This window comes from Tamandua tetradactyla, chromosome 2 (assembly GCF_023851605.1).
Source record: "Tamandua tetradactyla isolate mTamTet1 chromosome 2, mTamTet1.pri, whole genome shotgun sequence".
Taxonomy (NCBI): domain Eukaryota; kingdom Metazoa; phylum Chordata; class Mammalia; order Pilosa; family Myrmecophagidae; genus Tamandua; species Tamandua tetradactyla.
In genome coordinates, this window is record NC_135328.1 from 213,406,944 (window position 1) to 213,432,659 (window position 25,716).

The following is a 25,716-nucleotide window of genomic DNA, read 5'->3' on the forward strand; positions in this document are numbered from 1 at the left end:
ACAATAAACAGGGTCAGCTCCTGCACGGTTCAAGGATGGAGGTAAAGCCTTGCTTACAGAATCAAAGGGATTGCAGGACTTGACTAATACGTAACATCAAGAAAAAAAGAAGCAGGAAAATTGACGTGGGAATACACTTGGAGGATGCTGGGGGTGGGGTGGGGTGGTATCAAATTTAAATCTGAATACAGAATTATTGCCACGGGGCACACATCCATGACTTGGGATCCAGTGTTCTGACTAGGACACCTGAACAGGCGGCAGGAATCTGCTGAGACGGCCCCAGGCAGCTTGCACGTGGTGATGGTTTACAGTAAATCGGGTGCAGATGCCAGCGCTTCCTTGGCATAGGACTGGGGAAAGGGTCAGAAGTCTCAGGGTAGTAGGGATGTAAGAACAGTTTTACCAGGTACATTCTGAGAACCTACCAACCGACTGTGTTTTCAGGAAGGTCCAAAGAACATTCCCTTTAAGGCAGGCAAAAAGAAATAACTTGATAAGGGGATCCTGGCAACTTTGAGAAGCTCACTGGTGGCTGCTGTAGAGGTTGGGATTGATGGGGACAGATGCTGTCGTGGCACTGGCCTCCCTAGGATCAGTGAGATGATGAGATTTGGGAATGGCAGAGGCCAAGAGCCATCACATAACTGCCAGAGGCAGGATAGACTTTATAAGAGGTTGCAGGGCTGGAGTGGCAGTGAGAGTCTCTTAACTTACAGTTATCTGTGACAGTGATTAGATGATGAAGTTCCTAGGAGTCAGATAGATGGACAGTCAACATGATATGGCTCAACTTGAAAAATGTTAAAACAGAAGGTTGACTTCATCTACAGGGTGGAAAATCATGGTTCCTCATCCAGTGCCCAAATTCAACTCAGTTCTCAGACTGAGCTCATTCATTGAAGGGAAGGTTGGTTTCCTTGAGAAAGGAACGTGCAATACCACCACAGGTACCTATAGAAAATATTCCTGCAGGGGGGCCAGTGGCCATTTGCCAGAAAAATGTACAATGGGAAAAGTGGACTACTCAGAATTTCCAAAGACCCTAAGGTATAGAGTCTGAGCTGACACTGATTCCAGGAGACCTGAAACACCATCGTGGCCCTCCAGCTGGAGTGGAAGCTTATGGAGGCCAGGAGGTAAATGGAGTTTGGACTCAAGTCCATCTCTATGGGTCCGGTGGGTTTCAGGACTTGCTCTGTGTGATGGTTTGAAAGGATGTGTGTACCCTAGAAAAGCCATCTTTTAATCCTAATCCCATTTTGTAAAGGCAGCCGTTTCTTCTAATCCCTATTTAGTAGTGTATATTTGAAACTGTAATTAGGTCATCTCCCTGGAGATGTGACTCAATCAAGAGTGGTTGTTAAAATGTTAAAATAAATTTAGATTGAAATGCTAGTGATCAATGAAAGGGAGGGGTAAGGGGTATGGTATGTATGAATTTTTTTCTGTTGTCTTTTTCTTTTTCTGAATTGATGCAAATGTTCTAAGAAATGATAATGATGATGAAATGCAACTATGTGATGATATTGTGAATTATTGATTATATATGTAGAACAGAATGATCATAAGTTAAGAATGTTTGCATTTGTTTGTTGTTATATTTTTAAAAAAATTAAACACTTAATAAAAAAAAAAGAGTGGTTGTTAAGATGGATTACCAGCTTGGGTGGGTCTTGATTAGCTTACTGGAATCCTATAAAAGAGAATGACAAGAGAGAAAGCCAAGAGATTCAGCAAGAGCAGAGAATGCTGCAGCACCATGAAGCAGAGTCCGCCAGCCAGTGGAGATGAAGGAGGAAAACGCCTCCCAGGGAGCTTCATGAAACAGGAAGCCAGGAGAAGAAGCTAGCAGATCATGACATGTTCACCATGTGCCCTTCCAGATGTGAGAGGAACCCTGACTGTGTTCACCATGTGCCTTCTCACTTGAGAGAGAAACCCTGAACTTCATCGGCCTTCTTGAATCAAGGTATCTTTCCCTGCATGTCTTTGATTGGACGTTTCTATAGACTTGTTTTAACTGGGACATTTTCTCAGCCTTAGAACTGTAAACTAGCAACTTATTAAATTCCCCTTTTCAAAAGCCATTCCGGCAGCTAGCAAACTAGAACACTCTGTGACTGTTTCCCAGTTCCCATAGGCATAGATGGGGTGGCTAGCCTGAGCAGCTGGCGGAACCTTCATATTTGTTCCCTGATCTGTGGAGTAAGGGCCATTATGGCAGGCAATTCAGTTATCTATCACTGCGCTAAAAATCTCCCCAAAACTTAATTACTTCAAACAACACAGATTTATTATGTCACAGGTGGACCGACTGGGACTCAGCTGAGTAGCTTTTCTGGTCTCTCCTGAGCTCAATCGTGTGGCTGCCTCCAGCTGGGAGCTCGGCTGGGGCTGGGATATCCAAGTTGTCCTCCCATCTTCCTGGGTCTCTCTCCACCTGGCTTGTTTCAGTAGTCTAGCCCATCCTTCCTCCACGGGGGCTGGATCCCAAGAGCACGGAAGCAGAGCTTCCAGACCTTTGTAAGTCTCAGGCTCAGAATGGGCACAGAGTCACTTCCCTCACTTTCTGTTGCTCTAAGCAAGTTACCAAGGCGGTCTAGATTCAAAGCTAGAGTTGAAATGGAATCCACCTCTTTAATCTATTGCAGGTAGGGAGGGGAAGTAGAACCCCCTGAAGCTTTTTCCCTCTTCCTGCTCTGAGTTGTGAAGGGTATGGGGGGTGCTGGCCCACATCCTGTCCTCCCTCATTTCACCTGCTTGACCCTGCAAAACACAGCCGCATGGCTCATAGACCACAGCAGGCAGTGGTCCCAGTGTGGAGGCCAGATGTGGACTCTTTACTGGAGCAGAACAGCGCAGCCTTTGGCCCTGGATTTGCAGCTATAATGCTAAGGGATGCTCTCTTTTCAGTTGCCCTCAGCGGGGAGGAGTCAAATTGATTTCCATTCCCAAGGCAAATACTGTGGTGTGCGCTCACAGTCCTGACTCAGGGCCATAAAACCCTCCGACTTTGTTTCACAATCTAATCTATTTAGGACCTTGAGTGCTGCTGGCCTCATGAAACTGATAACATCAAGCTAATTAGATTTAGTGAATAGGATGTAGCAACTACCCTAGGTGTTCCTAGGAAGACTTAGAGGCCAGATGGCTGTGAGTAAATCCCATGATTTTTACGTGTAGTGTCTAGAACGTGTTGCAACAGCCCTCCAACGTCAAAGATTGTGGCACCTTCCCCCTCCAATTACTAAGAAAAAGAGAAGTGCTTAGTGAATGTCTTTGACTCTGAAGATAACATGTTTCTCTTGGGAAAAATCTTATGACCCTTTCTGGAGTGACACAGCTGCCAGTTTGAATAGAATCTGGAGCAAGAAGGGACTCATGAAAGCTGGTGCTAGAGGTATTCATGGCAGATAAAGATGCAGCATGGAGTCTCTGACAAGCCTCAGTAAGAGAGTTGCAACACAGACCCCCTAGGTTCTGGATAAAAGCCATATCTTCTGTTATATATGGCTGCTCTGCTTGAAAAAAAAACAAAACAGCTGTGGCATGCTACTGAGCCCTTAGGTAGCCAGAACACCTGAACACAGAACACCAAATGACTCTGGCACTGCAGTGAGCTGGTATTGTCAGAGTTACTAAGACTTATGGTCAGGCTGGGTATAAGAGACCATTGGGTGGTAGAAATGGAATGGCATACTCAGGATCGGGTCTGACCCGGTCCAAAAGGCACAAGTAAATTACTTGAATAGGTCGCCCAGGCTCCCATGTCACCTGCCACCGCTGCAGGAGTGTCTCTCCTTCAGGTCGCACCTGTGGACTTGTACTTCCTTCTGACCACCTCATGGATGAGAAGAGAACTCGGGCACGAAGATGTCTTTACTGGTATGTTATACCAAACATTAAAGAAGAAATAATGCCAATTCTACACAAACTCTGCCATACAATTGAAGAGGAAGGAATACTTCCTAACTCATTTTATGAAGCCAGCACTACCCTGCTGATACCAAAGATCCCTGAGAGTCAAATATATTACAAGAAATGAAAGCTACATGCCAATAGATGCAAAAATTCTTAACATTTTAGCAAAAATGTGCCGGTTTGAAAATAGTAGATACACCCCCGAAAAGCCATATTTTAATCCTGATTCAATCTTGTGGAGGCAGCAATTTCTTTTAATCCTGATTTAATAATGTAGGTTGGACTCTTTGATTGGATTTTCTCCATGGAGATGTGATGTACACACCCAATTGTGGATATTGACTTTTGATTAGCTGGAGATGTGACTCAACCCATTCCGGGTGGGTCTTTATTGGATTGCTGGTCTTTAAGAGGGGAAGCATTTTGGAGAAATGCCAGAAACGACAGAGCCTAGAGAAACGGGAGAAACGATAGAAGCCTCAGAGCCGACAGGAGCGTCACAGCAGAGCCCACACAGAGGCAGACACGTGGAGATCATAGACACAGATGTTTGGAGATGCTTGGAGCCCAGTAGACGTTGCCATGGGAGTTAAGTAAGTCAGGACCTGGAAAGGCAGATGCCAGCCACCTTACTACCCAGCTGCCAGAGGTGTTCCTGGCCCATGGACCTTCCTTGAACCAAGGTCACCTCTTACTGGTGCCTTAATTTGGGCATTTTCATTGCCTTCGAACTGTAAACTTCTAACCTATTCAATTCTTCTTTTAAAAAGTCATTCTGCTTCTGGTATATCACATTCCAGCAGCTTCCAAACTAATACGCAAGTCAAATACAAAAATATATAAAAAGGATAATACATCGTGATCATGTAGGGTTTATCATAAGAATGAAAGGTCGGTTTAACATTTAAAAATCAAAGTAATAATACAGAATATAGGGGACTTAGATATACATAGAAACTAGAGATGGGTGAACCGTTAGCTAATAAGGTTGAACTCCAGTGTAAGTCCATCAATAGCCGCGAAGATGGTTCTCTAGTGGGTTTAGAAGTAATATTACCATACTGAAGATGAACAAGACTTAAAGGGGTTGTATAGACCTACATGTCCCACTGACTCACACTAGAAATATGAATTAGTTCTCATAAGAATTACTTCAAAGATATGATTCTTGTATAAAGAGTGTTTAAGTTCAGGGTACAGGGAGAAAACTGCTATTGTATACTATGGGCTATGTTCAAAAGGAAACCATCAGCACTACCACAGCAAGAGCAGAGGTAAATAATGGGGTGAGGGACAAGAGTTAAGAGGAGGTTTAGATTTCCTATTTGGGGTGTGTTTATTGGTTTTCTGTCTCTTGGGAACAATGAAATTATCTAAAATTGAGAATGTTGATGAACTGTGGACTTTAGGCCCTCTACATGATGCCCGATGAATGCAGGTGGCTGAAGGATGCACTGACAGAGAAGTAGATTGGCGATTGATGGTGTATACTTATGAACGAAGGTTGTACTGCTACAAAAAGGAACAATGTCGTGAGGCATGCAACGATGTGAATGAACATGTGGGATGTTTGGTGAGACAAAATAAGCCAGAAACAAAAGAACAACAATGGTTTTGTCACCTTTAGAAAATGCTTATAAGAAAACAGGGGCCTAGATTGTAAACTTAGGATAGACACATTAAGTCCGGAGTGGTGATTATTGTTCCTGGATTTTGAGAGGCTGTTTGAGAGGCCTGATATTTAGAGATAAGAACAAAGCTGAACAGTTTAGGGTTAAAGTAATTCAGAATATAGGGGTAAGGAAGACAGTGTCTATATTTTAGAACCACACATACTCTTTGAGACCAATGGAAGAAAGGTTTGTTTGGTCTGACACTGAAATTTTCTCTAGTGCATAATCTAATTCAACCTGTAGAGCTCATTTGAACAACTGAAACACAGGGAGCACAGAACAAGAAAGAGGTCCTTTAATCCTGTATAGATTATTGTAATGCCTCGAAACAGCCTAGAATATATTAAGCAGATAATCAAAAAGTATTGGCAAAGTCCCCTGAGGGAGGAGAGAAGGAATATGGAACTATTAAAATTACCATCAGGGAATCCCCTGATACTGTGTCAAACTTTAGGGATACCCAGATCAATAGGCCATGTCCTTGATTGTGAGGCTTACTCTTGTTAAGCTTATGAAGGCAGCATAGACTACCTATAGGCATGCCTAAGAGTTACTTCTCGAGGACCTCTGTTGTTGCTCAGATGTGGCCTCAGTCTCTCTAAGCCCAACTCTGCAAGTGAAATCATTGCCCTCCCCCTACATGGGACATGACATCCAGGGGTGAAAGTCTCCCTGGCGATGTAGGAGAGGATCCCCAGGGATGAATCCAACCCTGGCACTGTGGGATCAACAATTCCATCCTGACCAAAAAGGGGAAAAGAAGTATAATTAATAAAGTGTTAGTGGCAGAGAAAGTTCAAATAGAGTCGAGAGGCTACTCTGCAGGTTGCTCTTATGCAGTCTTCAGGTAGACCTTACTACCTATCATAACCTGCCAACCCCCAACCAGGACCATTCCAGCCAATCCTAAAGAACACCTAGGGCAATTTGTAAGATTCCACAAGTGTTAGAGTAACTTTCCAGAAACCTACAACCTGCAGATGGGTCCCTGGTCCAGATAAGTCCTGAAACCTAGCCCAGCCTCTCCAGAACATCAGCTAGTTCCATCTCCCTACCCCATATTAGTGACAGACCCTTCCAATATAAAAAATTTAGAATTACCTTAGCCCAAGAAACCCCAGTGAGAGGGATGGAAAGATCAAAGGTGATGGTGGAATTATACATAGAAGATAGGATTTAACAAATGAGTATGAATGCTGTATCATTAAACTGACATCTCTTTTAGTCTCCAGTATTTTAGAGCAGTTAGAAGTAAAAACCTAAAATTGTGAAATTGTAATCCATATCAAAGTCTGAAATATGTTCTACAACTAATTGTGGTGCTGTCTTGAAAATTTATACTTTTTGTATATATGGTATTTTTCATTAAAAAAAGAAGGAAAAAAGTCAATTGTGATGATAAAAAAGTATTTAAGCCCTCTAGCCTCCTATATTCTGGAGCAGCTAGAAGGAAAAATCTGAGAGGATCGTATGGCAGCCCATGACAAACTCTGGGATCTGTCCTGTAAGCATTTGTTGAAGAGTGCTTTGAAAACTATTGTTTTTTTATTCCTTTGCTTTGTATATATGTTATAGTATACAATAAAAAAAGTTTCAAAAAAAATCAAAGTAATTCACCATATATATAAAGACAAAGGAGAAAAAGAAAAGACGTATGATCAATCTCCACAGATGCAGAAAATCCACCAGTCATTGTCCCTTGTACATGGAAGTTGCCACAATCTGTCCTTTACCTTTAAGAGAGATTCCAGCATTTGATGGAATCCAACGTTCATTTCTAAAATAACAACAACAACAAAAATAAATCAGCAAACTAGGAATGGAGGGGAAGCTTCCTCAACCTGATAAAAGGCATCTACAAAACACCTGCAGTTAACAGCATATCTAATAATAAAATGCTTTTCCTGTAAAATCAGGAAAAGTCAAGGATGTCCTATCTCACTAGTTCTGTTTAACACTGTGCTGGAGTTCCAGCCAGTAAAATAGGCAAGAAAAAGAAAAGACATCGGATTAGAAAGGAAGAAATAAAACTGTCTTTACTTGTGGCAACATGATAATGAAAGAGGCCATAGAATCTAACTTCCTAGAACTAACAAATGAGTTTAGGAAGGTTTCAGGATATGAGATGAATATACAAAAATCAATGGTGGGTGCATGGGTGGTTCACTGGTAGAGTGCTCACCTTCCACTCCACCCCCACCCCACCCGAAAAAATCAATGCTATTCTATATACCAGCAATGAATAATTATAAATTGAAATTGATAAAAAAAATTATTTACAGGCTTCCGGCCAAGGCTAAAGCACCGGCTGCCTCTCTACATCCAGTGAGTGTCAAACCTTGCAAGCCCACATTGGAAAGAAAAAATAGAAGAAGAAATTAAATTTTAAGGAACTAGAGAGTTACCTGCAACCAGTGGATGGATTTGAAAAGCCCACATCCCTTCTAGAACAGTGTCCAACCAGGCTGCACATTGCTACATTTTTTTTGCTCTATGCGATCCATAACGCACGTGATGACACTGAAAATAAAGAGGTTGCAGATCTAAGATGAGGTTTGGATGGCTGAGACTTGGGGCTGCAATGTCGGCAGCGGAGTTTGTGTTGGATTTGAGATAGGCGAGTGTGCTGGTTTGAAAGGATGTATGTACCCTAGAAAAGCCATGTTTTAATCCTAATCCCATTTTGTAAAGGCAGCCACTTCTAATTCCTATTCGGCACTGTATGTTTGAAACTGTAATTAGGTCATCTTCCTGTAGATGAGATTTAATCAAGAGTGGTTGTTAAGATGGATTAGTTGGAGGTGTGTCTCCATCCATTTGGATGGGTCTTGATTAGTTTCTAAAGTCCTATAAAAGAGGAAACAAAATTGGAGAATGAGAGAGACTCTGAGAGAGCAGAGAATGACAGAGCCACAAGATGCAGGGAGTCCACAAGACTTTGGAGATGAAGAAGGAAAATGCCTCCCAGGGAGCTTCATGAAACAGGAAGCCAGGAGAAGAAGGTAGCAGATGATACCATGTTCACCATGTGCCCTTCCAGATGAGAGAGAAACTGTGACTGTGTTCACCATGTGCCCTTCCACTTGAGAGAGAAACCCTAAGCTTCTTTGGCCTTCTTGAACCAAGGTGTCTTTCCCTGGATGCCTTAGATTGGACATTTCTATAGACTTGTTTTAATTGGGACATTTTCTTGGCCTTAGAACTGCAAACTAGCAACTTATTAAATTCCCCTTTTTAAAAGCCATTCTGTTTCTGTTATATTGCATTCTGGCAGCTAGCAAACTAGAACAGTGAGGAAGCGCTGGAAATATTTAAAAGGAATAGAGAAGGATTGGAGTGCTCATTATCTAACAAAATGCGCAGATCATTCAATACCAAAATTATGAATCCTTCCTTTGGAACCAAAAATAATGAAGGAACAGATACGGCTTTTCCGAAGACTGCTTTGGAAATGACAAATGTCAAGAACAGCAGTATATTCTTTACACAAATCCTCAACTAAAAGAATATTCAAAAGAAAGCTGCAGAATGGAAAATCAATATAGATATTATTGTAGATCTGTGATGTAACAGTCTAGCATCATACAAATTTCATAAAAAGAAATCATTGGACACTGAAGTGTACCTAGTTCAGTTTTCTTTTTAAAAACCTCCAAGGACAAAAGCAGCTTAAAATCTAGTAAAATGAATAAAAAAATTGTTTACTAAAAAATACCCTTTATAATAGTATTGAGAAATGTGAAATACTTTCGGACAAGTATTTGTCATCTGACAAATTGTGTTAAAACCTGCACACTTAAAATTATAAAATTGCTGAGAGAAAGAAGATTTAAGTAAATGGAGAGATATACCATATTCATTGATTGAAAGCCTCAATATGGTTAAAATACCAATTCTTCCCAAACTGATCTATGGATTCAATGCAACACCAATCAAAATCCCTGTAAGATTTTTTGTAGAAATTGTCTAGCAAATTTTAAAATTCATAAAGTGGATGACCCATAATACTTGACTTCAAGACTTACTATAAAACTACAGCAATCCTGAAAGTGTTATATTAGCATCAAGGTAGATAAAAAAATCAATGGGCCAGCTGGAAAGTCCAGAAATAATGCCATCCCACACATATATGATTAATTAATTTTTGACAAAGATGCAAAGACAATTCAATGGATAAAAGACAATGTTTTCCCTGGAGGTTACTCTTATGCTTCAAGTAGATATCATCTTGTTATTCAAGATGTTATGGAGAGGCTGGAGGGAACTGCCTGAAAATGTAGAGCTGTGTTCCAGTAGCCATGTTTCTTGAGGATGATTGAATAATGATACAGCTGTCACAATGTGACTGTGTGATTGTGAAAACCTTGTGTCTGATGCTCCTTTTATCTACCTTGTCAACAAAGGAGTAGAACATATGGAATAAAAATAAATAATAGGGGGAACAAATGCTAAAATAAATTTAGTTTAAATGCTAGTGATCAGTGACAGCAAGGGGTAAGGGGTATGGTATGTATAACTTCTTTTTCTCTGTTATCGTTTTATTTCTTTTTCTGTTATCTTTTTATTTCTTTTTCTAAATCAATGCAAATGTTCTAAGAAATGATGAATATGCAACTAAGTGATGATATTGTGAATTACTGATTATGTATGTTGTTTTATTTTATTTTTTTAATTAATAAATAAAATTTTTAAAAAAAATATTTTCAACAAATATGTTGGAATATTTGGATTTCTATATGCCAAACACACATACAGATGCCACAAACAAAGCAAAACACAAACAATTGGGGGAAAAAAGCCTGAGTCTGTACTTTGTAACATATGTGAAATTTAACTCAAAATGGTTCCTATACCTGATTGTAAAACCTAAAATATAAAAAACTTCCAGAAGAAAATCTGGGGGAAATCTTCGTGACCTTAGATTCAAAGCAATGATTTCTTAGATGTGACACCAAAAGCACAAATCATGAGAGAAAAACAATATCAAAATCAATAACTCCAGTATTTGAAAGATGCTGTTAAGAGAATGTAAAAACAAGCCAAAGAATTGGAGAAAATATTTTCAAATCAAATATCTGTTAAGGAATATATAAGGAACTCTCAAAACTCAAGAGAAAACAACCCAACTTTTAAAATTGTATAATATAACATATATACAAAGCAAAGAAAGAAAAAAGAAATAATTTTAAAAGCACACTTCAACAAGTTGTTACAGAACAGATCCCAGAGTTTGTCATGGGCTACTATTCCACCTTCTCAGGTTTTTCCTTCTAGCTGCTCCAAAACACTGGAGGCTGGAAGGAATGTTAATATAGTGATACAGCAGTCATACTCGTTTATTAAATCCCATTTTCTCTGTTATAACTCCTCCTTCTCCTTTAATCCTTCTCCCAATCTATAGGGATCTTTGGACAATACCTGCTCTGACTTTTTCATGTTGAGAAAGAGTGTCCACACTAAATTAATGGGGGGATGTAATTAATTGATAATCCTGGAGAGGCTGGTCCCTCTGAGGTTCAGGATTTTTCTGACCTAGGAATTCTTTGGGAATTCTAGGTTCCAGGAAGGTAAACCTAGTGCATGAAACTTTTATAGAGTCTCATTCGAGCCCTACGTGTTCTTAAGAGTCTACAGGAGTGATGTTGGTTGGGGTTTAGCAAACCGTGGCAATCAGCATTATCTAACTGAAGCTTGCATAAGGGTAACCTCCAGAGTAGCGTCTTTGACTCTGTTTGATCTCTCTTGGTCTATGTGCTGGTTTGAAAGGAAGTATGCCCCCTAAGAAAAGCCATTTTTAATATAAATCCCATTTCATAAAGGTAGAATAATCTCTATTCAATAATGTATGTTTGAAACTGTAATGAGATCATCTCCCTGGTTGATGTGATTTAGTTAAGAATGGTTGTTAAACTGGATTAGGGGATGACATGTCTCCACCCATTTGAGTGGGTCTTGATTAGTTTCTGAAGTCCTATAAAAGGAGAATGAGAAATTCAGAGAGACTCAGAGAGAGCAGAGAATGCTGCAGCACCACGAAGTGGAGAGTCCATTGGAGATGAAGAAGGAAAACGCCTCCCGGGGAGCTTCATGAAACCAGAAGCCAGGAGAGAAAGCTAGCAGATGACGCCGTGTCTGCCATGTGCCCTTCCAGCCGAGAGAGAAGCCCTGACTGTGTTCGCCATGTGCCGTCTCACTTGAGAGAGAGACCCTGAACTTCATCGGCCTTCTTGAACCAAGGTATCTTTTCCCTGGATGCCTTTGATTGGACATTTCTATAGACTTGTTTGAACTGGGACATTTTCTCGGCCTTAGAACTGTAAACTTGCAACTCATTAAATTCTCCCTTTTAAAAGCCATTCCATTTCTGGTATATTGCATTCCAGCAGCTAGCAAACTAGAACAGTCTATTACACTTCTTTATCCCCTTTTGGTTAGGAAGAAATTGTGGAGCCCATGGTGCCAAGGCCAGATTCATCCCCAGAGTTATGCCCCCTGTTGTCAGGGATATTTTCACCCCTGAATGGCTTGTACCACAAAGTGGGGGACAGGGAGGGGCAATGATTTTCCTTACAGATTACAACTCAATTTCTTTAATGGTCTGAAAAAAGAATCTTCACCAAAGATTATATACAAATGGCAAATAAGCTGTGCAAATATGCTCAACATCATAAATTCTCTCATTGAAACTCGGCCACATATTCCAAACAGCATCCGTATCCATCATGAATATCTCTTTCCCCAACTTTCATCCCAGCTTTGCTTTCTTCAGAATCCTCTCTTGCTCTGGGCTCCACTCATTAGGTAAATGCAAATTAAAACCACAATGAGATATTATGAAACACCTATCTTTTTTAATTGTGGCAACATTCACATGCACATATATGCACACAATTTGCCATTTTAACCACTTTTAAGTGTACAATTCAGTGGCATTAATTACTCTTTCACCGTTGCACAAGGATTACCTTCCATTACTAAAACTTTTTATCACCCTAAACAGAAACTCTTTACCCTTTAATAAATCTCCATTCCTCTTCTGTCCAGCCCCTGATAACCTCTAATCTGTCTATAACTGTGAATTATAGCCTTTTCCAGATATTTCATATAAATGCAATCAGACGTTATTTGTCCTTTTGTATCTGGCTTCTGTCACTTAGCATAATGTTTTCATGATTCAGCCATGTGGTAGCATGCATCCGATCTCCATTCCTTTATATGATTGGATAGTTTTCCATTGTATGGCTAGAACACATTTCGCTTATTCTTTCATCTGTTGATGGATACTTCGGATATCCCACCTTTTGGCTATTGTGAATAATGCTGCTATGAACTGGTGTACTGGTATCTGAGTCCCTGCCTTCCATTCTCAGGGATATATCTCTTAAGGGTGGAATTCTGTTGAACTTTTTGAGGAATTGTAAGTGGCTGCACCACTTCACATTCCCACCAGCAGTAAGTGGGAAGAAGTTCCCATTTCACTGTAACCTCTATAACCCTTGTTATTTTCAGTTTTATCTTTTAACAATAGCCGCCCTAGTGAGTGCGAAGTGCTGTTTCATTGTGGTTTTGATTTGCATTTCCCCGATGACCAACGATGTTAATATCTTTTCATGCACTTTTTGGCCATATGTCTATCTTTGGAGAAATATCTAGAGCCCTTTGCTGGTGTTTTAATTGGGTTGTTTGCCTTTATCATTGTTGAGTTATGGGAGTTTTTTTATATATCCTAAATATTAAACCCTTATCAGATACATGATTTCCAAATATTTTCGCCATTTCTGTAGGTTATCTTTTCACTTTCGGTGATGATGTTCTTTCATGCACAAAAATAATTAATTTTTATGAAATCCCATTATCTTTTTTTTCTTGTTTTGCTCAAGTTTTTGGTGTAAAATCTAAAAATCCATTGCCTGCTACAAGTCCCTGAAGATCTTTCCTGTGTTCTTACAAGAATTTTATAATGTTAGCTCCTATATTTAGGTTTTGATCCATTTTGAATTAATTTTATATATATGTATATATGTGAGAGGTAGGAGTCCACATCTACCCTTTGACATGTGAATTTCTAATGGTTCCAGCACCATTCGTTGAAGAGACTATTATTTCTTCATTTGAATGGACTTGGCACCCTTGTCGAAAATCAACTGGCCATAGATGTGGATTTATGTCTGGACTCTCAATTCTATTCCATTGCTCTATACGTCTGTCCTTATGCTGGTATCACACTGTTCTAATTACTGTAGTTTTATAGTAAGTTTTGAAATCAGGAACAGTAAGACCTTCAACTTTGTTCTTTTTTGAGATTGTTTTGGCTATTTAGGGTCCCTTGCAATTTCATATGAATTTAAGGATCAGCTATTCCATTTTTGCAAAAAAAAGGTGCTGGAATTTTTTTAAATTAATTTTTAAATTAAAAAAATTATAAGAAAGAAACACAAATATTCTTAATGTATGATCATTCCATTCTACATATATAATCAGTAATTCATAATATCATCACATAGCTGCATATTCATCATCATGATCATTTCTTAGAACATTTGCATCAATTCAGAAAAAGAAATAAAAAGACAATAGAAAAATAAAACGAAAACAGAAAAAATATATATACATACCATACCCCTTACCCCTCCCTTTCATTGATCACTAGCATTTCAAATTAAATTTATTTTAACATTCGTTCCCCCTATTATTTATTTTTATTCCATATGTTCTACTCATCTGTTGACAAGGTAGATAAAAGGAGCATCAGGCACAAGGTTTTCACAATTACACAGTCACATTGTGAAAGTTATATCATTATACAATCATTGTCAAGAAACATGGCTACTGGAACACAGTTCTACATTTTCAGGCTGTTCCCTCCAGCCTCTCCGTTACATCTTGGATAACAAGGTGATATCTACTTAATGCGTAAGAATAACCTCCAGGATAACCTCTCAACTCTGTTTGGAATCTCTCAACCATTGACAATTTGTCTCATTTCACTCTTCCCCCTTTTGGTCGAGAAGGATTTCTCAATCCCTTGATGCTGGGTCTCAGCTCATTCTGGGATTTCTGTCCCACGTTGCCAGGAAAGTCCACACCCCTGGGAGTCATGTCCCACATAGACAGGGGGAGGGTGGTGAGTTTGCTTGTTGTGTTGGCTGGAGAGAGAGGCCACAGAGCAACAAAAGAGGTTCTCTTGGGGGTGACTTTTAGGCCTAATTTTGAGTAGGCTTGACCTATCCTTTGTGGGGTTAAGTTTCATACGAACAAACCCCAAGACTAGGGGCTCAGCCTATAGCTTTGGTTGTCCATACTGCTTGTGAGAATATCAAGAATTCAACTTGGGGAGGTTGAATTTTCCCCCGTTCTCGCCATTCCCCAAAGGGGACTTTGCAAATACTTTTCCACTCACTGATCAAATCACTCTGGGATTCATCACTCTGGACAAACCAACAAAATCTCATGTCCTACCCAAGGTTCCGTGTACTTGTGTTGTTCAATCAAGTCTCTACATATGTTATATTAGGAAATGCACTGGTCAAAATATAAATTTTGTACCAAATAAACATTTTTGCTTTAGTCTCACACATAAGGTGAAATTTTAAAATATTGATTACCATCTATTTTCAGGTGCTGGAATTTTGATAAGGATTGCTTTTAATTTGTAGATTGCTTTAAGCAGTTTTGACTTCTTAACAACGACATTAGGTTTTCCAATCATGAACACAAGATGCTGTTCCACTTATTTAAGACTTTTTAAATTTCTTTCAACAGTGTTTTATGGGTTTCAGTGTTCAAGTCTTTCTGAAAGGATATTAGATTTTATCAAATGCCTTTTTTGCATCAATTGGGATGATCTTTTTTTTTTCATTCTGTTAATGTGATGTATTTACACGGATTGATTTTCTTATGTTGAATCATTCTTGCATTTCTGTATTGGTCATGCTGTTTAATTTTTTATTATTCTTTTAATCTGCTATTGGATTAGGTTTGTTAGTATTTTGCTAAGGATTTTTGCATTTATATTCATAAAGAATATTGATATGTAATTTTCTCTTCTGGTGCTGTCTGTATGTGGCTTTGGTATCAGGGTAATGCTGGTCTCAGAATGAATTTGGAAGTGATTCCTTCTCTTCTATTTTTTGGAAGAGATTGAGAAAGATTGGTGTTAATTCTTTAACTGTTTGATAAAATTCAGCAGTGAAACCATTTGGTCCTGGACTTTTATTTGCTGGGAAGTTTTTGATTACTGATTTAATTCCTAAATTTGTTATAGGCTGTTGAAATTTTCTATTTCTTCTTGTGTCAGATTAGGAAATTCGTATTTTTCTATGAATTTGTTCGTTTCATCTAGGTTTTCTAATTTGTTGGTATGTAACTGTTCATAGTACCATTTTATAATTCTTTTTATTCTGTGTTTGTTAGTAATGTCCGTACTTGCATTCCTGATTGTAGTTGTGTCCTTTCTTTTTCTCTGTCAGATTGGCTTAAGTTTTTCGATTTTATTTATCTTTTCAAAACACCAATTTTTGGTTTTGTTGATTCTCTCTATTGTTTTTCTATTCTCTATTTCATTTATCTCTGCTTTAATCTTTGCTATTTTCTTCCTTCTACTAACTTGAGGACTACTTTGCATTTCTTGTTCTAGTTTCTTTAGGTGTGAAGTTAGGTTATTGATTTGCGGTCTTCTTTTTTAATGTAGGCATTTAGAGCTATAACTTTCCCTCTGAGAACTTTCTTCACTACATCCTGTAAGATTTGGTTTGTTGTGTTTTTGTTTTCATTCGTTTCAAGGTATTTCCTAATTTCACTTGTGATTTCTTCTTTGACCCACTGCTATTTAATAGTGTGTTGCTTAACCATATGAATTTGATGATTGGGTTTTCCATTTCTGCAAAAATAGTCTACTGGAATTTTTACCAGTATTCTTTGTATTATAAATTGATTTGGATAGTATTGATGTCTTAAAAACATTAAGTCTTTCGATCCACGAACACAGAATGCCTTTCCATTATTTAGGCCTTCTTTAATTTCTCTCAACAATGTTTTGTAGTGTTCAGTGTGTACGTCTTTTATATGTTTAGATAAATTTATTCCTGTTATTTTATTCTTTTAGGTGCTAATTTAAATATTCATTTAGTTATTACACACCTATTTAATTGTCTAAAATTGCAGCATGTAAAACTTTAGACTCACTGTACCAAGTGTTGGCAAGGAAGGGGAAAAACTGGAACTCACAAACATGACTGATGGGGCTGTAAAATGTACAACCACTTTGGAAATAATTTGGCAATACCTAAAAAAGTTAAACATTAATTTACCATATGACCCAGCAATTCCAGTCCTAGGTATCTACCCAAGAGAAATGAAAGCAAATGTCCATATTTTTACATGAATTCTCCTAAGCAGCAGTATTCATAATAGCAAAACAAAAATAAAGGGAACAATCCAAATTCCATCAACTGCTTAATGATTAAAAAAAATGTGGCATATTCATAAAACGGAAGCTATTTGGCAATTAAAAGGAATCAAGTATTGACCCATACTACAACAAACATGAATGTCATAAACTTTATGCTACATGAATGAATCAGACACATGTGTATGATTCCAATCATATGAAATGTTCAGAAAAGGCAAATCTATCCAGACAGAAAATAAATTAAGGGTCACCTGGGGCCTTTGGGGTGATGGAAATAGTCTAAACTTGGATTGTGGTGATGGCTGCACAACTCTGCAAAATTACTAAGATGATTGAATTGTACACTTAAAACCAATGATTTTGTTGTATATAAATTACATCTCAATAAAGCAGTTAAGAAAAAAAGGTTAAACATATGATCTAGTCATTCTACTGCTAGGCACTTATCCAAGGGAAAATACTCATGCAAAGACTTTATATGGCTGTTCATAGCAGCTTTATTGTACATCCAAATGTCCATCAAGAGGTGAGTCGATGGAGGCAATAAAAATTAATAAATCATCGATATATGCAATAATATAGATGAATCTCAAAATAATTATGCTGAGTGAAAAAAAGTGTATGTGCTATAAGATTCCATGCATATCAAACTTTAGAAAATGCAAAATAACCTAGAGTGATGGAAAACATAGTAGTCCTTGCTTGAAGATGGAAGTGAATGGGGGAGGAATTACCAAGGGTTATGAGGAAATTTGGGGGGGGGGGGCTGGGGTTGATGGTATTATTGGAATTGATGGTTTCACACATACATACTTATGTCAAGACTTATCAAATCATGTATTTTAAACATGCAATGTTTATTATATATCAATTATATCTCCCTAAAGCTGTTAATTAAAAAAAAAGATGAGAAGAAAATAAAGTAAGAAAGAAGACAAATGACAACTTGGGTCTAGATGGGTGCAGCATGTTTGTGCTGGCTGGAGATGGATTACTGCCACCACAGGCCATCTCGGAAGTGGCATGGAAGGGTCAGTGAAAGTTAGTCCTCTCAGCAGGCAGAGCTGTGAGCTGTCCGTGCATAGGAGAGGTAAACGGGCCAAGGAACAGAAATATATACACGTTGTCCTGGGTAGTGACAACTGGCTTGGCTGGTCAGTTGGGAGCCTTGAAGGTTGGCAGATTGGTGCCAAGGAGAACTGGGGGAAATGTAGAAGATGAACCTATGGGAGGGGTTACAAAGGATACCTATCTTCATGTCTCATGTTTAAGGTCCATCCGTGAGTGTCTACTGCAGGGGAGGCCATCAAGAACCAAGAGGCCAGGATGCCGTGGCTGGTGGACATCAGCCAACCTCTTGCCTCAACCACCCTGGTGCTGGTGAAATGGACCCATGGACAGAGTAGCCACGGACACAGGATGAAGAGCCTGGGCTCCTCTTGTAAAGGCTGATGTGGCCCCTGCCACTGCTGGATGCCTGATTTTTCCACTGGAGGACCAATGCTGAGCCCTCAACCTGGAACCATCCCTGGGGAGACCAGCCCCTACCACGTGGCAGAGAGATTACAGCAAATCCCACTTCCGCCCCGGTGGGGGTGGTGATTTCTACTTAGTGGAGTTGACACCTGGTCTAGGCATGAATCTGCTTCCGCATCCCATGGGTCCTTCACCAGCACCCCCATCTGGAGACATTTTTTTTTTAAAGAAAAAATGAACGTTTTACTACATTAAAAATAAGTACTTCTGCTCATCAAAAGCCATCAATCAGAGAGTGAAAAGAGATGCCACAGGTTAGGAGATTTTTGCCATACATAATATAATTAACAAAAGCCGCATCCCAAAGAGGTAAAGAATTCCCATTAAAGATAGGCAGTCTAAGAAAAGTTGATAAAATATTTGAGAAACAGTTTGCAAAAGATAATATCCAAATATCCTGTATCAGGGAAATGCTAATTAAAGCCACCATAGGGATCACCACACACCTGTCAAAACAGCTAAAAATGAAAGTCTGACCATGCCAAGTGTTGGTGAAGACCCGGGACTACATTTCTTACACATGGCGGGTGGAAGTGTAAAGTGGCAGTTGCTCCACTGATAAATTTATGAACACTTCAGTTTTAGCCAATTCCCTGTCTCAGTCTTAGCAAGTAATAATTCTTTGTGGTTGGACTGCAGCTCGTGCGTAACGTTTTCCTCTGCTACTTGAATAGCAGTACAAGTATGTTTGTTTTTTATTGGTGATAGGAGTAAAAAAAGCCTTTAACCTTGAGGTGCCTTTTGGAATTAACTAAATTTCATCTCTGTTATCCTTTTTTATAAACTTATGGAACGTCAGGCTTGGCCTTCATGGAGATATTTTTTTAATTGTATTTTTAAAAAATATTTTTATTGAGAAATCTTCAGATACATACACTCCATACAGAGTATACTCAATGGCTCACAGTATCATCGCATAGTTGTGTATTCATCACCATGACCATTTTTAGAACATTTGCAACACTCCAGAAAAAGAAATAAAAATTAAAACCAAAACAAAACAAAACTCATACGTCCCACATCCCTACCCCTGCCTCTCACTGACCACTAGTATTTCAATCTACCCAATTTTTTACCCTTTATCCCACCCTATTATTTATTTATTTTTATCCTTATTTTTTCACTCATCTGTCCATATGCTGGATAAAGGGAGCATCAGCCACAAGGTTTTCACAATCACACGGTCACATTATAAAAGCTATATGGTTATACAATCGTCTTCAAGAATCAAGGCTACTGGAACACAGCTCTACAGTTTCAGGTACTTCTCTCTAACCACTCCAACACAGCATAAACCAAAAAAGGGATAGCTATATAATGTGTAAGAATAACTTCCAGGATAACCTCTCGACTTTGTTTGAAATCTCTCAGCCACTGAAACTTTATTTTGTCTCATTTCCCTCTTCCCCTTTTTGGTCAAGAAGGCTTTTTCAATCCCATGATGCTGGATCCCGGCTCATCCCCCAGAGTCCTGTTCCATGTTGCCAGGGAGATTTACACCCCTGGGAGTCGTGTCCCAGGTAGGGGGGAGGGCAGTGAGTTCACCTGCCAAATGGCTTAGAGAGAGAGGCCACATCTAAGCAATAAAAGAGGTTCTCTGGGCTGACTCTTAGGCATAATTATAAATAAGCTTTTCTCTGCAGGAATAAGTTTCATAGGGGTGAACCCCAAGATCAAGGGTTCAGCCTATTGAATTGGTTGTCCCCACTGCTTGCGGGAATATCAGGAATTCCGCAGGTGGGGAAGTTGAATATTTCCTCCTTTCTCCCCAGTTCTTCAAGGGAACTTTGCAAATACTTTTTTATTCTCTGCCCAAATTACTCTGGGATATATCAGGGCATCACATTAACCTGTACACACCAACAGGATCTCACACCCTATTCAAGATTCCATTTAATTATGGTGTTTAAAAAAACTGACCAAATTACAAGTTAAATTAGATAATGCACTACCCAAAATATAAATCCTGCACCAAATAAACATCTTTCCCTTTGGTTTCACACAAAAGTTGAAGTTTTTAAATATGGATGAGATCATCCTTTATCCTGTATTCTGATCTACCTTAGTCCTATCTAAACCAGCTTTATTTGTATCTCTAGTTGAAGTCTGATCCCTTTTTCAACTTTTGAACAGCTCCTGTATGAGCTAATACTGACTTTCATAGCTTCAGGGCTCTAACTCGGAATCTCGGGTGCCACATAGTTACCCGAAGTTTCAGGGAATGACCAGGTTATACACAAATAACTCAGGATCTCAGAATTTAGAAATAAGAATTACAACTCCTGAATATATATGTGACTCCTGTAAGAGCTTACAATCTAGGACCCTTTACAAAAGGCCCCAAGCTGATGACCCATGCTCTCGACTTCAATCCTCTAAGTTTGTATATTATAGTTAGTCCATATGAGTGAGGCATGACAATATTTGTCTTTTTATTTTGGCATGGGTAGGCTCCGGGATTCGAACCCAGGTCTCCAGCATGGCAGGTGAGAATTCTGCCACTGAGCCACCATTGCACTGCCCAATATCTGTCTTTTTTTCCTGCCATTTGGCACACTGTCCTTAAGGTTCATTCACCTAGGCGCATGCCTCACGATATCTGAAGACTTTTGATTTCCTGGTCTAGCCACATGGTTTCCCCAATAACACAGCTTCAGATCAAGGGACTCTTTGATAGGAAAACAGATGATGCAATGGGTATCTAACTAAAGGATCCACTGATCTTATCAGGGACCCCAACACCCAGTGGCATGACTGATTAAAGGCTTAGCAATGTACTAAGGATGCTGACATATCCCGCCGCGGGTGGCTAGAACACATGGATACAGATAACAGAGGGTGGAGTAGGGGCCCCTCTTGCCACGAACCACTGTGGAATTTTCAAATGTAGGTTCTGCCAGTTTGGGGAATCCAGTTCCTCTGGATGGGAAGCTTCTGGGAAGGAACATGGAGGGCCCCAGGGTCCCACTGAACCTTCCTGATCTGTGGGCCCTCTGGCTGTGGGGCTCATTACCGCAAGCAGATAAGCTGCTGTTTCACAACAAACAAGGCAGGGAGATTTTTCTAGAATCCCCTGTGGTGTTTTTGGTGTCTTCCCACCCACTGATGACAGTAAAAGGCAAATTACATCTACCACCACCCAACAAGGGCAAGGCACCAAGCCTCAGGGCCATGAGGATGAGAGTTTTGAGTCATCCCATCAGTGAATACCCAGACCAGCTGCAGTATTGGACTGGGATGAGGGAAATCTGGAATGGGGTGGGATGGGATCCCATAGCTGGTTTCATTAACCCTCTAAGTCTTTCAGAGATTGCACTGCCTGCCACCTTGAAGAGGTCCCTGATTGCATGCTACCTCCCCTTTTAGGGAGAAGGGAGGGAAGGAGGAGAGTGGGTCTAAGGGGTATGGGGGATGGACTCTTTCAGGCCCTCTTGGCCTTGCCTGCCTCTGGTTCCAGCTGTGCCTGGGTGTCTGACTGATTTGATGCAAACAACCTGCCAGCACCCACCTCCTGCCTGCACCCAAGCCCTTAGATAGGCAACCTAGAAACGTGGGCAGGCAACGTCCCGAGGGGCATATCTTTAACCAATGGAAAGAGGGAGACAGTGGGTAACTTCTCCCTTCTCCCTTCTCCCCACCGAGGGATGGTCCTGAGCCTCCTCTATACAGCTTCCCGGGGTCACAGTCAGTTGGTCAGTGCTGACCAGCTCTGCGACACGTCCTTCTGTCCACACTGTCTCCTTCCCCACGTCAAGCTCCCTCCCTCACTGCTCTGCCGTAGGCTCTGCTTCCTGGGAAACCCTGGCTAAGACACCATCCATCTGCTGACTCCCAAATGTGGATTTCCAGGCCAGACTTGAGCCTGGAACTCCAAATCCACACACCCAAACTCAGAATAGGAACCTCAAACTCAGCATGACCAAAATTAAACTCCTGATCGTCTCCCCCAAACCTGCGCCACCTGAAGCTGTCCCATCTCAAAAAGGGCAAATTTATGCTATCATGTGGCCAGGACCAAAACCTGGAGTCCTCTCTGATTTCTCTTTCTGCTAACAGCCTCCATCCGGTCTGTGTGCACATTCCATCGTTTCTATCTTCAGAAGGCATCCAAACCAGACCACCTGTCACACCTCCGGAACCGTCAGACTGGTTCAAGGCTCCATTATTCCCAGGCTGGAATGGGCAGTAGTCTCCTGCCTGATCTTCCTTCCAAACTTACCCTCTGCTGTCTGCTCTCCACAGAGCAGCTCGGGTCCCACTAAGATGTAACTCAGCTCATGTCACTCTTCTGCTCAAAACTCCCCAGTGGCTCTCATCTCACAGTCAAAGCCAAAGCCATGGCAGTGGCCTGCAAGACCCCAGAGCGCACCCCCCTCCCCGCCGCCATTCCTCTTTGCACCTCATCTCCTACCACTCTCCACCTCCCCAACTCTGCTCCAGCCACACTACTCGTCTCCTTTTCTTCCTTGAAGACACTGGGCATGCTTCCACCTCAGGGCCTTTGCATATACTGATCTCTCTGCCTGGCAGGCCCTTCCCCAGGTACCCACATAGCTTCAAAACCACTGTACTTATTCAAGTCTTTCCTCAAATGTCAGCTTTTCAGAGGCGCCTGCCTTGACCACACTACTGAAATTGCTAAGCTCTACCCCCACATACAGCCCCCTTCCCTGCCTCACTCTCCTCCACAGCACTTTTTACATTGTATAATATAACATATATACAAAGCAAAGAAGAAAGAAAAAAGCACTAGTTTTCAAAGCACTCTTCAACAAGCAGTTACAGGACAGATTTAAGAGCTTTTCATGGGCTACTATACCATCATCTCAGATTTTTCCTTCTAGCTGTTTGAGAACATTGGAGGCTAGAAGGAATATTTTTTTGTCATCACAATCGACATTTTTTGTTGTTGTTGTTAAAAAAAAACACTCAATTTCAAAGCACAGCACAGCAATTAGTTGTAGAACAGATTTCAGAGTTTGGTGTGGGTTCAATTCCATAATTTCAGGTTTTTACTTTTAGCTGCTCAAACTAAATATCATTATGATACAGCAATCATACTCATTTGTTAAATCTGACCTTCTCTGTATAACTCCACCATCACCTTTGATCTTTCTCCCACTCTTTAGGGATTTGGGGGCTCTGCCCATTCTAACTTTTTCATGTTGAAAGTGCTGTCATAATACGAGATAGGGAGATGGAACTAGCTGATGTTCTAGAGAGGTTGGGTCCTCTAGGTTTCAGGACTTATCTAGTGCAGGGTCCTTGATAGCTGTCTTTTACGCAATTTATTTCACATAATTGTTTGCCTTCCCCCACTAAATACAAGCTCCAGAACGACAAGGCTTGTTATCCCTTTTATTTGCTGCTGTAACCCCAACACCTGGAACTGTGCTTCGCATAGTAGGCGCTCAATCATTTTGCTGAATTAATGACCTTCTTTCATCTGTATAAAGGGGTAAATAGGTCACAGGGCTTTTGAGAGGATGAGCATAGATGCAAATAAATGTTTGACACATGTTAAGCTTTTAATGTAAGTTGGCTGTTCTTCTCCCAAGTCTGAGAGTTTGACTCCAAGACAGAAAATTATGCCCTTGAGGGAACAGTGGACTCCCTGACATCTGTGAGGAGAACCCTGCGACCAGTGACCCTGAATCAACCAGATGGTGGAACAGGGAGGTACCTCCCTGGCCAATCATACTTTGTGATTAACCTGGGACATCATTCCTGGAGGGCCAAAGGACCCAGCCTCTGGGACTCCCCGGAACTCTGAGTGGGTGAGGCAGTGTGAGAAGCATGGACATTTCATCTGGTCTTGACTGAGAATCCAGAACAAGGCAGTGTTCAGTGAGGACCGAGGTACAACAATCACCCAGAACTAGCTCAAGTTTAGTAGATTGCAGATAGCAACTTCTTAATGATAGGAAACAACTGTATATTGCAGAAAAGGGGCTAATTATTGACTAAAAAATTTTTGTTTCACTTGTGCATGGACATATGTACTGGATCACACTGTATTTCTAATTGTGGGTTCTAAAACTACTGTGTAGACTGGGAAATTAAGGCTTGGGCTCAAACCCAGACTCCAACCCCCTCCTACTGCTGCGGTTAGGTATGTATATTAAATATGCGGCAGGACAAGGGTCCTCAGGAGTGCCAGGGAAGGGGTAAGAGAGGGGGATTCCCAATAGGAGGTTCTGGGTCAAGTTCATCGAGGTGACATTGGAGCAGACTTGGAGGTAAAAGGTGTTGGGTGCTGTGGCACCATCTGAAAAGTGGGCAGAGGCTCAGCCAGGGAAGAGGCCTTAAGGAGGAAGTGAGCTTAGCATCTTCAAGTAACAGCAAGGAGCTAGCTTGGCCAAAGCAGGGGCAGTGAGGTGGGCCACAGCAAGGGCTCTGGCCTCGATTCTGAGTGGAATGGGAGCCATGGCAGTGTTTTCACCAGAGTAACATTATGGTAACTGATTCCAAAGAGCCACTCTGGTTATTGCCTTGAAACAACCCTAAGAGAGCGAGTGGAAGGAGGGAAACAAGTTGGGAGGCTCTGGTGGTGACCTCGGTCAGCCCAGGCGGTGGCAATGGAGGCGGGGCAGGGGGTCAGGGTCTAGCATCAGTTTGAAGTTCAGAAACTGATGGCCTGGATGCAGCTTTCATGCATGTGAAGTCCAGGATGGTGTCCCAGTTTGTGGCCTGGGGCCTAGAAGGATGAGAGGAGGCCACCTAGACACGGAGGCCTCGGGGGTGGACAGGCAGGGCCCAGCAGCGTGATGGTGCTGAGTCAAGGTTCTAAGCAGCAGGGGGACGGGCAGGGAGACAGATGAGCGACTCCCCGCCACCCCCCCATGAAAAGACAAAGGTCATAAGTAAATTCTCAGAAGACAACGTAGGGTGGACAGTCTGAGTCATTACTTTTAAGTGAAAAATGAATGGCCTGGAGTTACAGAGAAATCTGTAAAGAAATCACTAGATTTCTTGGTCCTTAAAGATAAGTTAGATCACATGTTCTTCTGAGAGTATCCCATTCATTGCGACAGTGAGGAGGAACTCACAGGCAGATTTCACTAGGAACTTCCCCCAAACAAAGTTAAGGTCACTTCAAAATACAACTTCCGGATTGGGTTATGTCAAGAAGTTTGCACAAGAGCATTAAACCAACAAGTCAGAGGTCCCACA

At 40.8% G+C, this 25,716-nt stretch overlaps 1 pseudogene; it reads left to right on the forward strand.

Annotated features, from left to right (window-relative positions):
- Positions 1-35: 35 nt before the first annotated feature.
- On the forward strand, positions 36-9,243 carry LOC143658648 (rRNA N(6)-adenosine-methyltransferase METTL5 pseudogene; annotated as a pseudogene).
- Positions 9,244-25,716: the final 16,473 nt, after the last annotated feature.